This window comes from Eulemur rufifrons, chromosome 2 (assembly GCF_041146395.1).
Source record: "Eulemur rufifrons isolate Redbay chromosome 2, OSU_ERuf_1, whole genome shotgun sequence".
Lineage (NCBI taxonomy): Eukaryota > Metazoa > Chordata > Mammalia > Primates > Lemuridae > Eulemur > Eulemur rufifrons.
Window position 1 is genome coordinate 49,994,622 of NC_090984.1, and position 16,942 is coordinate 50,011,563.

At 39.0% G+C, this 16,942-nt stretch overlaps 1 long non-coding RNA gene across 1 annotated transcript; it reads right to left on the reverse strand.

Moving 5' to 3' along the window:
* Positions 1-272: 272 nt before the first annotated feature.
* Positions 273-12,929, reverse strand: LOC138376820 (uncharacterized). The gene is made up of 3 exons (XR_011231748.1): positions 12,789-12,929; positions 11,139-11,228; positions 273-1,810 (listed from the first exon to the last, which is right to left on the reverse strand). It is a non-coding gene; the product is annotated as an uncharacterized lncRNA (long non-coding RNA).
* Between the last annotated feature and the right edge of the window lie 4,013 nt (positions 12,930-16,942).

Here is a 16,942-nt window from a genome sequence, read left to right on the forward strand (position 1 = left end):
CAATCTCACTAATCATTAAGAGTGCTCAACATTTCCCATTTGGGGCCATTTCTGTTACTCAAATTTTGATTAATCTACCCTAAGTTACCACCACCGCAGCACGCATGGCCCTGAGCAAATGTTCCAGAAAACACAGAGGTGATCTAATTCTGTTCTTAATTTCATCTAAGAAGTTTTAAATTCATTCTATACTCAAAAAGAATCATAAAAGTTTTACTCTTCTTATATAAAGACCTGACAGTACATAAAATGTTCCTCTGTTGATTTGGAAGCAGTGACAGTTTTCTACTATAGTCTGTACATCATATTGTATAACTGTTAAGGGAAAATCTCTGTTTCTTATTGGAACTATTTTTCTTGTCTGAGGTTTCTTTTCCATTCCCTGAAACTACAATGACCTATCCACAAGTTTGGGAAGATTGCTTCTGAAGCCCATTCTCTGGTAAGACAGTTCAGTCCCAACTGGAGAAAAGTACCTGAGTCCCAGCCTTTTCAGCATAATATTACACCTATCACCTAGAATAAATCAAACACCCAAGTATCCATCTTGGGTCTAAGGAAAAGAGTTATTTATGCTTTTACAAAAAAATGGAGCTATATAACACACTGTAAAGTTAGATGGATCTGCATTGGGAATTTTTGTTTCTTACAAGGAGGTAAAATGGAAAATTCTCTCATTTCTCCCCATTCCTCCTGCTCCTTTGTGTCCAAAGTTGAAGGCAGGTCATACTATTGGGTTTATCACATCTTCTGAACTGAAAAACCACTTAATGCCACTTTTCTTCCAGTCTTAGCAATGCAGAAAACAAAGTCTCAAGTGTATATAAGATTCCACAAAAAAGAATGAAGCAATTTACAGTAGTCTCTCCTCCTAGGGGAGTGAACAGGTCGATCACTGGACTCAAAACTGTTTTCTTTTACTGCCCTTTCACTAAACCCAAGCATGCATTCATAGGGTTAATTGCTACACAATCTGGTACTTCCTTAGAAGAATGAAAAACATTTAGAAGTACCAAATGTCCAAAGACTTCTGAGAAAGAAATCTAAAAACAGCTTCCTTCTCTGGAAGAAAAATCCTTCTTCTGATCCAAAAATGTGGATTTACACACGTAAAACTGTGTATTTGTACAGACACTGTGAAGGCATGTTCGCATAAGAAATTAACATTGGTATCTTGTCTTTATGCTTCTTTTATCACATCAAAGGTTTAATTGTAAAACTGGACCTTTGTTCTTATTCTGTAAATCTATGTCACAGCATGATGAGCTAGGATCTAGATATATAATATACGTAACTTTTTAGCATCTTTCATTTCAAATTAGAATGCATATTTGGAATTCACTGCTGCAGTCTCAACTGTGCTTATCATAATAGTGGCTGAAACTGGAAGACATTTTAAAAACCCTGAAGTCATCCATACTTGCTATTTATTTAGTCTTCTCATTTGGAACAAAAAGTAAACAATTCACAAATACCACCACCTAAGCACCTGTTTCAAATGAAACATCAGCCTTCAGCTTGTAAAATAATTTCTTTATGATTAAGCAAACAGCAGCAGAAGACCCATGTCAGTTGCTTCTCTCTTCCTGGAGAAGTAAGCAGGATAACCGCATCTTAAGGGCTTCACTGTGTTGAATCTGAGAGGTGGAATCAAAAAAAAAACAAACAAAAAAAAACACAAAACCTGGTCTTTTCCATTCCAAATCATGGAGGTAATGTGTAGAGAAGAGATATCCACATTTCAAGAATACAGAAAGTGGCTGGATAAAAGAAGCAGGACTACCCGCTCTAGGAGACAACTTAGAGATACCTGGAAATACAAAATAAATTAAAAACAGAAAGATTAGAACATGAATTTCTGCATGAGTTGACTTTTCAAAACAGTATTTAAAAACAAGAATATTCTGGATTACACATTATCTAAAATAAAATGTCCAACCATAACACCAAATTCAGTATTGTCATCAGAAAAGCAGCAGTAGCCGGAAAAAATATACGTATATACATATAAGCATGATACAAAAAAAGCTAGATTTATATACTTATATTTTATATATAAAACATTTGTGTTTAAAAGCAGCACTGTACTCCAAATTAGATGTCTATTTATGTAACACTCAAAACCATATGTATCATCTTATTTTCAATTACTTTCAACTACCACCAGTGAATAAAAATTTTATAAAATATCAACATAAGTAAAACAATATATATTACCACCAACTGCAAGCATGTAAAAACAAACCAAGTTCATTGCTGCTAAATGTAAAACCATTAAATTTGCAAAAATAAGTGAGAACAAAAGGACAAATATTGTATAATTTCACTAACTTGATATACCTAGAATAGGCAAATTCATACACAGAAAATAGAATAGAGATTACCAGGGGCTGTGGGAAGATGGAAAGTTACTGATTAATGAATACTGAGTTTCTGTTTGGGATGATGAAAAATTTCTGGAAATAGATAGTGGTAATGTTTGCACAACAATGTGGAATATACTTAATGTCAACAAATTATAAACTTAAAAGTGGTTAAAATGGCTGGACATGGTAGCTCACGTCTATAATCCCACTAACTCTGGGAGGCTGAAACAGGAGGGTTGCTTAAAGCCAGGAGTTTGAGGCCAGCATGGGCAATATATTGAGAAACCCCGTCTTTAAAAAAATTAAATAAAATTAGCTGGGTGTGTTGGCTTACAGCCATAGTTCCACCTACTCAGGAGGCTGAGGCGGGAGGATTGCTTGAGCCCAGGAGTTCAAGGCTACAGTGAGCTATGATCATGCCACTACAATCTAGCCTGGGCAACAGAGCAAGACCCCGCCTCTTAAAAAATGAAAAGAAAAGAAAAAATGGTTAAAATTGTAAATTTTGTTATGTCTTACAATAATAAATAAATAAATCACAGATGTGTACAAAGGCTTAAATGATTTTAGTTTACAAAAATGGCCAAGTGATCGGCTAACTAGTCTTCCTAGCCCACTATTTTTAGTCTGTCACATGCATAAATACCTCAACTCTAAACTGAACCTAAATAACCTCTTCTGATTAAAGACAAGATTCTGATACAAAGCCTAGGAAAGACAAATGTAAATTAATTCAGCATCAAATCAGGAGGAAGAGAACTACAGAATTTGAATTTGTTGCAAAAGCAGCAGGAAGTAAGAGGAAAAAGTAAAGGTCCACAGATAAGCCTTTAGAACCCTAAGGGCAGCAGGGCTGCTTCAATACAGAAGCTCACTCGGGCTAATTCAATGCTTGCACCAGTCATTCAGCTGTTCTGCAATTCAATTCTAATGGCAAAATAAATGACAGTAATGTTGAGAGGCAAAGAAGATACTAGCTAGTTCTTTCCAAAAGTAAGTATACTGAAAGAACTCTATATAAACCAAATAAGCAACAAAGAAGCCCTTAAAAAGAATATCGTTAATAAAGAAACTGTCTCGACTCTCTTAAAAACGAATTACTTCAGCAATACCAACTACTAAAAATGCACCCCATCATCATATATAAACCTTGTCCTCCAAACAATTTATGTCTTAATGTTAGGCAATAATGCTAGAAAACCATGAGCTTGTATTCTCTTCAAACTGCCTAATTTTATATCTTAGACATGACAATTCAAATCTGTACACTCTAAACACACAAGTATGTATATGTGTCCATCACAAACAGTAGGACCCATCTGAGAATGGCTGAATGAATGGTAGCTTAGTGTAAAAGCCAAAGTTCATGATCTTTCAGTCCTCTTAAGATCTGTACCTCCTCACTTACCTCTTCTGATTTCAGCTCTATCTCCCCCTCCTTCATGGGCTCTAACCACAATGGACTCTGCTCTTTCTGGAATGTAAGACATACTCCTACCTTACACCCTCTGTACTAGCTGTTCCCACGTTGGGAAGACTCCCCTGACTCCCCCGCCCCGTATCTGCATAGCTAACTCCCTCTCCTACAAGTCGTCTCTTTACTCAAATGTCCTTTTCTTAATGACACCTACCCTGGGCCCCTATGTAAGATTATATCCTTCCCCTATCCTACCCACAGACACTCTTCCACCATTGCCCTTTACCCTGCTATTAATAATACTATCTAACCTACTATCTAAGGTATATATTACATTTCTCCTTTAGTATTAGGTCATTAAATATGAAATGTCCGATTTCCAATCAACACTTTATTCTATCTCAAACAAGAAGCAGTAAAATTAATCAAAGTATGCGTCTAAGCTATTGACACGGATGGCCTATAACACGGTTTTGCCATTTTAACAGTAGCTTGTTTATGCCAGAAGCAATGAAGCCTAGAGAGTGAATGGCGATGAAATCTCAAAAGGTATTTTCCACAGCTTGTTGAGAATTGTATATTTTTCCTTGCAAGAAGTAGTCCAAAGCCTGGAAGAAGTAGCAGTCAGTTGGTGCAAGGTCTGGCGAATACGGTGGATGACAGAGAGTTTCCAAGTCCAGCCTCTGTAGTTTGAGCAATGCTGTTTGTGTGACATGTATGTTTTGAGAGAGGATTGGGCTGTCTTTACTGACCAATCTCAGCTGCTAAATCGCAAGCATCCTCAGCATTTCATCCAATTAATTGCAGTAGACATCCGATGTAATCCACTGACCAGGTTTCATGAAGCTGTAGTGGATAATACCAGCACTGGACCACCCGACACCATTAGCTTTTTTTGATGAATATTCAGTTTTGGATTGTGTTTCAGCATTTCATCTTTATCCAACCATTGTGCCGAATGCTTGCAATTGTCAAAAAGAATCCATTTTACATCACACATAACAATACGGGTGTAGAAATGGTTCACCTTTATGTCATGACAGCAAAGAAAGGCAAGCTTCGAGACAATTTGTCTTCTGATGCTTGTCTGATTCATGCAGAACCCATCTATTCAGCTTCTTTATCTTGCCAATTTGTTTCAAATGGTCCAATATTGTTGGAGTAGTAACATTAAACCTTGCTGCTAATTCATGAGTAGGTGGAGATGGATTCACTTCCGCTACAGCTTTCAGCTCATCATTATCCAGCTTGGTCTCAGGTCACCCATGTGGCTTATTTTCAAGATTAAACTCACCAGGCTGGGCGCGGTGGCTCACGCATGTAATCCTAGCACTCTGGGAGGCCAAGGCAGGAGGATCGCTCGAGGTCAGGAGTTCGAGACCAGCCTGAGCAAGAGTGAGACCCCGTCTCTACTAAAGATAGAAAGAAATTATATGGACAACTAAAAATATATATAGAAAAAATTAGCTGGGCATGGTGGCACATGCCTGTAGTCCCAGCTACTTGGGAGGCTGAGGCAGAAGGATTACTTGAGCCCAGGAGTTTGAGGTTGCTGTGAGCTAGGCTGACACCACGGCACTCTAGCCCAGGCAACAGAGTGAGACTCTGTCTCAAAAAAAAAAAAAGATTAAACTCACCAAAATGGAACTTCTCAAACCATCCAACATACTGTGCGTTCATTAGCCACATCCTGCCTAAACACTTTGTTGATATTTTGAGTTGTCTGCACAGCATTTGTTCCCTAACATAACTCTTATTTGAAAATAAACATGAATTTTTAACTTATCCATGGTTTCACAAAAATTGCTCTAAAAAAAATTTGAAAGATAATCACAAGTCAAAACATGCATTCGAAAGACTCAGGATATACCTTCCAATAAAAATAAAACAAGGGCCGGGTGTGGTGGCTCACACCTGTAATCCTAGCACTCTGGGAGGCCGAAGCGGGAGGATTGTTTGAGCTCAGGAGTTTGAGACCAACCTGAGCAAGGGCGAGACCCCCGTCTCTACTAAAAATAGAAAGAAATTATCTGGACAAGTAAAAATATACAGAAAAAATTAGCCGAGCATGGTGGCACATGCCTGTAGTCCCACCTACTCGGGAGGCTGAGGCAGAAGAATTGCTTGAGCCCAGGAGTTTGGGGTTGCTGTGAGCTAGGCTGACGCCATGGCACTCTAGTCTGGGCAACAGAGTGAGACTCTGTCTCAAAAAACAAACAAACAAACAAAAAAACAAACAAACAAAACAACAAAACCAAACCCAAAACCAAGAAGTGTCTAAATAAGACATCAGAGATATCAAATGTCACTTACTACTTAAGGGAATCGGACATTTGATACTTAGTAACCTAGTATCCAGTCTAGAATGTAAGATCCACAAGGAAGGAGCCTGTTTTGTTCACTGATGAAGCATTAAGTGCCTAGAATACCATGTGACCCATGATAAGCACTCTATGAAAATTTGCTGAATAAATGAATGAATAGCAGGGCTCTTAAATACAATTGGCCAATGAGATAAAAACTTAAATAGACAGTTTCTAGGTTTAGGTAAGGAAATTTAGAACTATACATTCTGATGCACACTTCAAAATAAACTCTCTGTAAAGTTGGTGCTTCACTAGGCACTTCTGGGTCTCTGAAGTCCCGTTTGGTGCTATTGATTATACAAAGCACTTCGTACTAGAAAATCTGACTAACTGGGAGGATGGAAAGGGAAAAGGAATTTTCAGTGTAGAATGTAGGCTAACCAGCTTATAGAGTCAATTGCTAGTTAGCCTCCAAAATAGTCCAAGTTATTGTTACCTCTTGGTATTCATGCTCTTTTACAGTCTCTTCCAGCAATGTTCAGGGTTAATCTATGTGATTGTTGTATTATATAACAAAGACTTTGGCCTTTGTCCCTGGGAAAGAGACTCTAACTCCTTGGAATTTGGAGTAAATAAGCCAGTGGAAATTAAAAAACATACTCCTAAACAACCAGTGAGTCAAAGAAGAAATAAGAAGGGAAATGAACAACTATCTTAAGACAAATGAAAACACAACATATCAAAAACTTAAGGGATGCAGTAAAAGCAGTGCTAAGACGGAAACTTACAGATGTAAATGCTTACCATAATAAAGACCTTAAATCAACAACCTAACTTTATAGGTGAAGAAACAAGAAAAAGAATAAAACTAAACCCAAAATTAGCAGGAAGAGGAAAAAAATAAATATTATAGCAGATACAAATAGAGAACAGAAAAATAGGGAAAAACCAGTGAAATCAAAAGTTGCTTCTAAGAGGGTCATGGGAATCCCCAAATTTGTAGACAATTGGTCAGAAGTACAGGTGGCCTGCGGGTCCTCCAAAGAGCAGCTGGCATCTGAAGTGAGGACAGTTTTGTTGGGGACCACACCCTTTGATTTGTGGAGTCTGGATAGCTATTATCAGAATTGTATTGCAGTAAACCAGTTGGTATCAGAATAGTGACCAATATGATGAGGAAGAAGTGATAGTGAGTGACTTCTGAGGCAAGGTCATAGTCATAGAGGGAACTGTGGCTTCTGCCTTCTCTTGCTTGTTCAGGGAGAAGCTAGTCACCATATCATAAGGATCCTCAAGCAGCCCTGAAAGAGGCCTACATTGGGAGGAAACATCCCCCTAACCAGCATTAATCTGCCAGCCATGTGAATGCACCACCATGGAACTGGAGTAGATGACTGCAACGTTATAAGAGACCCTAAGCCAGAACGCTCCAGCTATCTACTTCCAAATTCTTAAGAGAGATAGGCAATACATTTTGTTGCTGTTTTAATTCACTAAGTTTTGGGTTATTTGTTATACAGCAATAAATAACTAATACACTTGGCTTTCTCTATCACAGGAGTTAATACTCCTTTCTTACTTTGCTATGTAAGTAGTAAATTCAGAATATATTTCACAAAATAAAATGGATACTATTATCACTGTCAATCAAATTCAGTTTTCAATAAGTCTCTTATTAAAAACAGCTTGCTGGGATAGGTGGACAGTTTCTGCCCCCAGACATGGATACACTATACTTTACTAATGTAAAATCACTGCCTCAACAAAAATGTAACTTTTCAGTCATTTATCAAATATTTATTGAGTGCTTCCTTTCTTTTAAAAATTTTAACTATTTATTTGAATAGATAATATATGCACATGAAATGAAAAGGTAAAATGGGATAAACAGTGTTTCTTGTATGTCCCTTTGGAGATGGCTACATAACATCTATATAGATATATTTCCCCCCACAAATAAAAGCACACTCTATATTGTTCTGCACCTTGCTTTTTCTGTTAGTGTATCATTCCAGATCATTCCATATCCGAACTAAAGCTACCTTGTAAGCACAGAAATACCTAAATTTATTTACAGCAGTTCCCTCTATATGGGTAGATTGCTATCAGTGTTGTTGCTATATTAATGTCAAGTTTCTATTATTGTTCTAAATCTAAGTGATAAAGCCTCCTCCACTTCAAAGGCATACAATAAATACTATCATCTAAAGGGCATATTACCCCATCAGTTTTTATTCTTCTTACTATGGAAATATAGAGAGAGACATACATATACATGTAAGAGTTTTTTGCTTACTTTTTTCAATTTTTTTTATTGTGACAGAATACACATAGAATTTACCATCTTAACCTGTTTAAAGTATACAACAGTTCAGTACTATCAAGTACATTGATACTGTTGTGCAACCATCACTACCATCGATCTCCAGAACTCATTTCATCTTCCCAAGTGAAAACTCTGTACCTATTAAACGATACCCACCCTCCCCCACCATTCCTCCCTTCTTTACAGCTGCGGGCAACCACCATTCTACTTTTGCTATGATTCTGACTACTCTTAAGTACCTCACATATGTGGTGTATAAGGTTTTGTTTTGTTTTGTTTTGTTTTTTCAAAGAGATGGGTCACTATGTGCCCAGGCTGGAGTGCAGTGACTATTTACAAGTGCAATCAAAGTACAATGCAGCTCTGAACTCCTAGCCTCAAGTGATCCTCCTGAGTACCTGGGACTACATAATCTTTAAAGCAGTTGTACACTGAATGGTTTTCATATAATACAATCAAGGTATGTAATTAAGTAGGTGTTATGGGTTGAACTGTGTCCTCCCAAAATTCATATGTTAAAGTCCTAGCCTCTAGTACCTCAGAATGTGACCTTATTTGGAAATAGGGTCATTGCAGATGTAATTAGCTAAAACAAAGTCTTATTAGAGCAGGGTGTGCCCCAACCCAATATTACTGGTGTCCTTATTAAAGGGGGGAACTAGGACACAGACCTCACAAAGGGAGAAATTGATGTGAAGATTGGAGTTATGCTGCCACAAGGCAAGGAACCAGAAGAAGCTAGAAGTACTAGAACAGATCTTTTCCTAATGTCTTCAGAGGGATGGTCCTGCCAACACTTTTGATTTTGGATGATTGACCTCTAGAACTTTGAGACAATAAATTTCTGTTGTTCTAAGCTACTCAGTTTGTGGTACTTTGTTACAGCAGGCCAAGGAAACTAATACAGTAGGTATGAAACCTATTTTGTAAATATAAGGTACTCTGTCCGTTAAGAAAGCACATAACTCTTGCTCTTTGAGCAACAGAACCTACTTTACTTCTGTGATAAATTCAGAAGATATCAACATTTGGCACAAAACAGACACATACCTACGGATGTTAAACGTGAACTGAAAAGTTTTCTAGAAAATGAAGATTAAAGTATCATTTATCTATAATTAAAACTTAAGTAAATATATTCTAAAATTTGCCTGGCTGTAGAGAAAAGTAAACTCTTGTTCACTGTTTGTGGGAATACAGACTGGTATAGCCACTATGGAAAATAGTATGGAAGTTTCTAACGAAATCAAAAATAGAACTACCATATGACCCAGCAATCCCTCTTCTGAGCATAACTCAAACGACATGAAATCATCACCTCATAAAGATTAACCGCACTCCCATGTTCACTGAAGCCAAGATAAGGAAACAACCTAAGTGTTCATCAATGGACGAATGGATAAAGATACTGTAGAAACTAGGGTACATATATACCAGGGGACATTATTCAGCCCTAAAATAAAGAACAAGATCTTGTCATTTGCCACAACATGAATGAGCCTGGAGGACATTATGCTAAGAGAAATAAGCTAGACAAAGAAAGAAAAATTTTACACAATCTCATTTATATGTGAAATCTTAAAAAAAAAATCAAAGACAGCAATAGAGAACAAAACAGTGGCTGGGGGATAGGAAACTGAGAGATGTAGGTCAGAAGATATAAAGTAACAGATTATGTAGGATGAACAAGTCTAGAGATCAAATGTACAACATGAGAACTATAGGTAATAAAATTATACTATAAATGGGATTCATGCTAAATGAGTAAGACTTTAGCGGCTCTTGCCACAAAAACAAAAAAAACGGGGTAACTGTGGAAATGATGGATACATTAATTTGCTTTACTTTAATAATCTTTTTACTATTTTTAGGTTGTTTCATAACATCATGCTATATACCTTAAATATACACAATAAAACTTATTTAAACAAATAAATTTGTCCAGTAACATTTATCTTTTTAATCAGGTGATTTCCTTCAATCTAATTAAATCTGTATCTTTTATCTTTACCCATTAAAAATCACTGAGGCTGGGTGCAGTGGCTCACATCTGTAATCCCAGTGCTTTGGGAAGCCAAGGCGGGAGGACTGCTTGAGGCCAGGAGTTCTAGACAAGCCTGGGCAACATATCAAGACCCCCTCTCTACAAAAAAATTAGAAAAATTAGCTGGGTGCGGTGGCGCACGCCTGTATCCAGCCTGGGTGATAGAGCAAGACCCTCTTAAAAAAAAAAAATTTACTGGTTTGGGAAAATGATCAAGTTTTTTTTCTTTACCTAACATATTTGCTGAAAAATAAAAGATTTAACTTAAAGATCAATAATTTAGAGTCTTTTTTTTTTTTTTTGAGATAGGCTCTTGCTCTGTCACCCAGGCTAGAGTATAGTGGCATGATCACAGCTCACTACAGACTCTAACTCTGGGGTGCAAGCAATCTTCGTGCCTCAGCCTGTGAGTAGCTGGTACTACAGGAGCACACTACCATACCCGGTTAACTTTTTATTATTTTTTTTTGTAGAGACAGGGTCTTGCTATGTTGCTCAGGCTGGTCTCAAACTCCTGGATTCAAGCAATCCTCCCACCTCAGCCTCCCAAAGTCCCTGGTCTACAGTCATTTTTGATATTCATCTTCTGTTGAAGCTAACAGCTTATTGTTCCACTTCTATCTAGCTATTTTCAAGCTGCTTAAACAGCACTTGAAATGATTAGCCCACTATTACTTACTTTCCAAGTCCTGAGTTCAGCATTTTGTTTTTGAGATGAATATAAAAGCACCTAAAGGTCAAGGAAAATGTTCTTCCTGTGATAAGGAACCTGAAAATAAAAAGAAAATTAAGGATATAGCCCTCACTGGTGGTAAATGCATTAGTGTACAAAATTATTCAAATAAACCAAGCTATTCCAATAAAACATTACTATCATAAGCTATTCAAAAGGAAAAATAAGAAAGCAATTACTCAATATGGAAAAAAAAAAAAAAAAGAAAGAAAGCAAGCAATTACTCTCTACCTGCACTGGCATCATTTTTAAAAGATGTCAGAACTCTTGAAGCAGTGGTTCTCAAGCTTTTATGGAACACTATTCTCTTTGAGAATCTACTAATATTATGGACCCTCTTTTACCCACAAAAATATATAATTGTGTATAAAATTCCCAGTACTTTATAGTCCCCTACTAAGAACCTTTCCTTTAGTGTCCATGACCACTTCTTTAAGGGAGGGAGCAATAATGTTCCATTCCTTTCCTTTGGCCCTTATCTTTTTTTCTTCTCCAGGATAAGATGAAAAAAACTACTGAAAAAAGCAACAAAAAAGGTCACATTTAGAAGTCCTTCTTTATCTGATATTTGCAGATCTACTAAATCCAGGGCCAGCAAAGAGCATATAATCTACCAAGAACATTCATTTGTATAATGATATGTCCATTCAAACTGGACCCTAATGTGCCACATATTTAAACAGGCCTCACCAATTCAGAAATTTAATAACAGGAACTTTCCTAGAATTTAACTGAGAGACCGAATGAGGGATTGCAATAATGCAAATTACAAAAAGAGATATCCCATGAAGTTAAACAAGAACCAAATGCAAATGCCTGACAGTACTAATACTCTGCAACTCCACCATATTACACAAATTATGTTTTAATAACATTTCTCTAAACTATTTCTCATCTTCTCTCTTTAAAAAAATGTTGTACACTGGATTCCTTTAGTTCTGGATCAGAAACCAAAACCAGTGCATTCTACCGAGATCTAGTGTCAGCAGAAATTAATGCGCCATTAGGACATTCTAAGAACATACCCGGACAAAATTGCTTACTTAGTTTTCTCATAAAAGTTTGGGAGGTGGGAGCGAGAGCGAAGGGATGTAGTAAAGATTGCAAGAGGACATCCGCAATACACATACTTGAACGAATATCCTAAGGGGAACCTGTTTTACCAAATCTCAAGGTCAAAGGGGTGGGGACACAAAGTACTCAGGGCCGCAACAGGCCTCCATTGATACCGGAACCTCAGGGCAAAAGAGGGGGCACTAAGTCGTGAGGCGAAGAGAATAAATAAATCAACAAAACAAAGATATTCTTCAAAAAATAAATGGATGGCCGACGCACCCGCTCCCAGATACAGCCCAGCGTGGGTGCAATCCCCGGGGAACAAGCAGAAAGCACAAAGACAGCCAAAGGCGCTGCACTGGAAAGGGCCCTGGCGGGTCGAGGAGGGAGTGGGCTGTGCTACACGCTCGGAAGGTGGGTGCGGGCCACCCTGGGGCCGCCGAGGGCTAAAACCCCCGTCGGGGTAAGGCCCCGGCCGGCTGCCAGCAGGCTTCCGCGCACTCCCGTCCCTGGCTGGGATGGACCGCGCTACCTCCTCACCGCCTGTTCGTCCTTCCGTCGCCAGCCTTCTCAGCTTGCCTCGCACGGCCACCAAATGCACTCGGCCCTCCCGGGGGCCGAGCCGCCCCCGGCCCAGAGGCCAGTCAGCAGCGGCACGCCTCACTCCGCCATCTTCGCTCCTTCTCAAGTCCGCCAACCGTGCGGCGAGCCGTTTCCTCAAGCCGCGCCCACGCCGCCGCTGCTGAGTAGTGATTGGACATCAGCTTGCTCGCGCGCGCTCTCCTTCCGTCGTAGGTTGGTTGGGATGCACGTCGATCAATAGCGCTCGCCCCACTTGATCCCTTTTCTGTCGGATTGGGTCCTAGGGTTGAGGTAATAGTGGAAGAAGCTTTTGTAAGTCATTTATTAAGAATGTAAAATTATTTCCGCTAAGAAACAGTGTCACATGGTGGTAAGATAACCTAGCTGGGCCGCATGACTATTTTAAGCCATTATTAGGTTAAACTATTGGACAGATAATTTCATTCTCGGGGCAGAGAGTGAGCGTCCTAGGCGTCAAATAACACCCAGGCAAACAATTTAATGGTTCCAGTTTGTCTCTGACTTTGTTTGACCTATTGAGACTCTTAAAGGGCCTGAACGTTGGCCTGCATTTTATAGCTTTGGTCAGTACACGAGAGCAGGATTCGTCATTCCTGAGGGCCCTCCTGCAGAAGGAAAAACTGTTATAATTGGCAGTTTTGTTTCCTACACCCTACGGTAGGGCTCAGATCCTTTCTTTAGCGATTGATCCAGAAGCAGGGAGAGTAACAAGGTGGCGCCTCTTCTGGGAGCAGGGCCCCTGGTCCACAGTGCTTCCCAAACACCATGAGGGCTGTCATCTGGGTCGCTTGTTAGAAACACAAATTCCTAAGGCTGCACTTCCCCAAGACCCAAAACCCTGTCTTCTGCTGAGGCTGAGGAATCATACTTTTAAAGAAGCTTATGATAAAGGGTATCTAGGGAAAAACCTACAGCTCACATTATACTTAATGGTAAAACTTCATACTTTCCCTTTAAGATCAGGAACAAGGCAAGGACACTGGCTCTACCACTTCTATTCAACATTGTATTGGAGGGTGTAGCCAGTGGAAAAAAATCAAATGGCAACCAGATTGGAAGAAATAAAACTGCCTTTATTTGCAGATAACATGATCTTCTGTAGAAAATCATAAGGAATTAACAAAAACAATAGCTACCAGAACTAGTAAGTATAGCAAGGTCCCAGGATACAAGATCAGTATAAAAAATCAATTGTATTTCTGTATACTAGCAACAAAAAAATCAAAAATGAAGAAAACAATTCCATTCACAATAGTATCCAAAAAGATACTTAGAAAAAAATTTAACAAAACAAGTGCAAGATTTATACACTGAAAACTACAAAGCATTGCTGAGAGAAATGAAGATCTAAATAAGTGAAGAGACAACAGACTTTCATGGTTAGACTCGATATTTTTAGTATGGCAATTCTTAATTTTTATTTTTTATTTTATTTATTTATTTTTTTGAGACAGAGTCTCACTCTGTTGCCCAGGCTAGAGTGCCGTGGCGTCAGCCTAGTTCACAGTAACCTCAAACTCTTGGACTCAAGCGATCCTCCTGACTCAGCCTCCCAAGTAGCTGGGACTACAGGCATGCACCACCATGCCTGGCTAATTTTTTCTATATATTTCTAGTTGTCCAGGTAATTTCTTTCTATTTTTAGTAGAGATGGGGTCTCACTCTTGCTCAGGCTGGTCTCAAACTCCCTAGCTCAAATGATCCTCCTGCCTCGGCCTCTCAGAGTGCTAGGATTATAGGCGTGAGCCACCATGCCTGGCCACAATTCTTAAATTGATCTATAGATTAAATGCAATCCCTAACAAAATGCCAGCACTTTTTTTTAAGAAACTGACAAGCTGATCCTAAAATGAATGTGGAAATCCAAAGGGCCTAGGATAGGCAAGACAATTTTGAAAAAGACCAAAGTTGGAAAAATTCACTAATTTTTTTTTTTTTTTTTTTTGAGACAAGATCTTGATCTGTCACTCAGGCTAGAATGCAGTGGCATCATGATATTAATAGCTCACTGCCGCCTCAAGCTCCTGGGCTCAAGGGATCCTCCTGCCTTAAGCCTCCCATATAGCTGGGCCGACAAGCACACTCTCGGTGGCCAGTTGTTTTATTTTTTGTAGAGATGAGGGTCTCATTATGTTGCTCAGGCTGGTCTTTTTTTTCCTTCCATAACTGTACACAGTATGATTGCATTTTGTAAAAACTCCAGCCAGAGCCAGGTGTGGTAGCAGGTGACACTAGTCCCTGCTAGTTAGGGGAAGGGGCTGAAGTAGATCACTTGAGCCCAGGAGTTTGAGGCTGCAGTTAGCTGTGATCTGATGCCATTGCACTCCAGCCTGGGAGACAGAGGGAGACCACATCTCATGGGGGAATAAAAAAAAAAAAAAAGAGTTGAAGAAAAGTTTTAACAAGCTCTCTAGATTAAAAAAATGAAAACAAAAACAAAAAACAAAACTGCACCCAGACATCTCAGTTTCAAAACCTACTACAAAGCTATAGTAATCAAGACAGTGTAGTATTGTCACAAGGATAAGTATATACATCAATGGAATAGAATTGAGAGTCAGAAGTAAACTCTTACATTTATGGTCAATTTTCAACCAAGATAATTTGTTGGAGAAAGAATAGTCTCTTCAATGCAGGATATTGGCAAGGGCTATAGATATTTAGCTTAGGTTATTAAAATATTAAAATATATCCACACTTGCTTAGGAGTAGCCATTATCCGAAACCCATCCATGCTTCACATACTCAAGACCCTCCCAGACTTACTATGTATCTTGCTGCCCTACAGAGCAGAAGACCTCCAAGTCTCTGCTCCAGCCCTACATTCTGATTGGTCATTGTAGCACTAGTTGTAAAATATTTTGAAAATCACTCCCAGATACAAGTGTTTTTCTTCCTAGCACACAGGCAACTAGGGAAGAACTAAAAACAAATCCATGAAATAGTGCTAACTGGGATACAGACTATGTTTCATTCATTTCCTCTTCCTTAGCAACCCCCTTCCTGTTTAAAAATTCTGTATGTATAGCAATGTGTGTTCCTGTAAAGAAAACAAAATCAGGCCGGGTGCAGTGGCTCACGCCTGTAATCCTAGCACTCTGGGAGGCCGAGGTGGGCGGATAGTTTGAGATCAGGAGTTCGAGACCAGCCTGAGCAAGAGTGAGACCCCATCTCTACTAAAATTAGAAAGAAATTATATGGACAGCTAAAAATATATATAGAAAAAATTAGCCGGGCATGGTGGTGCATGCCTGTAGTCCCAGCTACTCGGGAGGCTGAGACAGGAGGATCGCTTGAGCTCAGGAGTTTGAGGTTGCTGTGAGCTAGGCTAACGCCACGGCAACTCACTCTAGCCTGGGCAACAGAGTGAGACTCTGTCTCAAAACAAAAACAAACAAACAAAAAAACAAAATCAAACTTGCATATAAGTTCCCATTTTTGTAAAATACTATTGTATCTACTAGAACTTGCTTTTTAAAGAAATGATATTCTACATTAATTCTGTCCTCTAGAAATGTAACAGAGGGCCTTTCAAGGACAGGTCCTTAGCTACCTGAATATAGTTACATCTATCATATCTTCCTTTTCTTTTCTCTGGGTTAAAGTCCTGGTTCCTACAATTGTCTAAAACAATAAATTCCCCTTAATCTCCTCACCATTTTGCTCCTTGAGAACACATCATTTTTATCAATGTCCTTCCATTTTATTTTATTTTTTTTAAGAGGCCTAGAGACAAGGTCTTACTCTTGCCCAGGCTGGTCCTGGCCTCAAGCAAATCTCCCACCTCAGCCTCCCAAGTCCAATTGCTAGGCAGGTGTGAGCCACCCTGCGCAGTGCTTTTTCTACATTTCAAGGAGCCAGAAAGTCAAGAACAGAAATTGAATCTTACCTGGAATGAATGGGAAGTGGCGGCGGCTGACAAAACTGTGCCTAGGGGCAGACAGTGATGGTCCCTAGATGAATGTTTCCATTTCATATGTCCAGGAAGCAGCAGAACAGACCTGCAGCTGATACTATAGACATAAATTTGAGTGAGGAGATGCTGTTTGTGATCTCAAACTTGGATGGGGCTGAGTTATGTAAAATTCTTA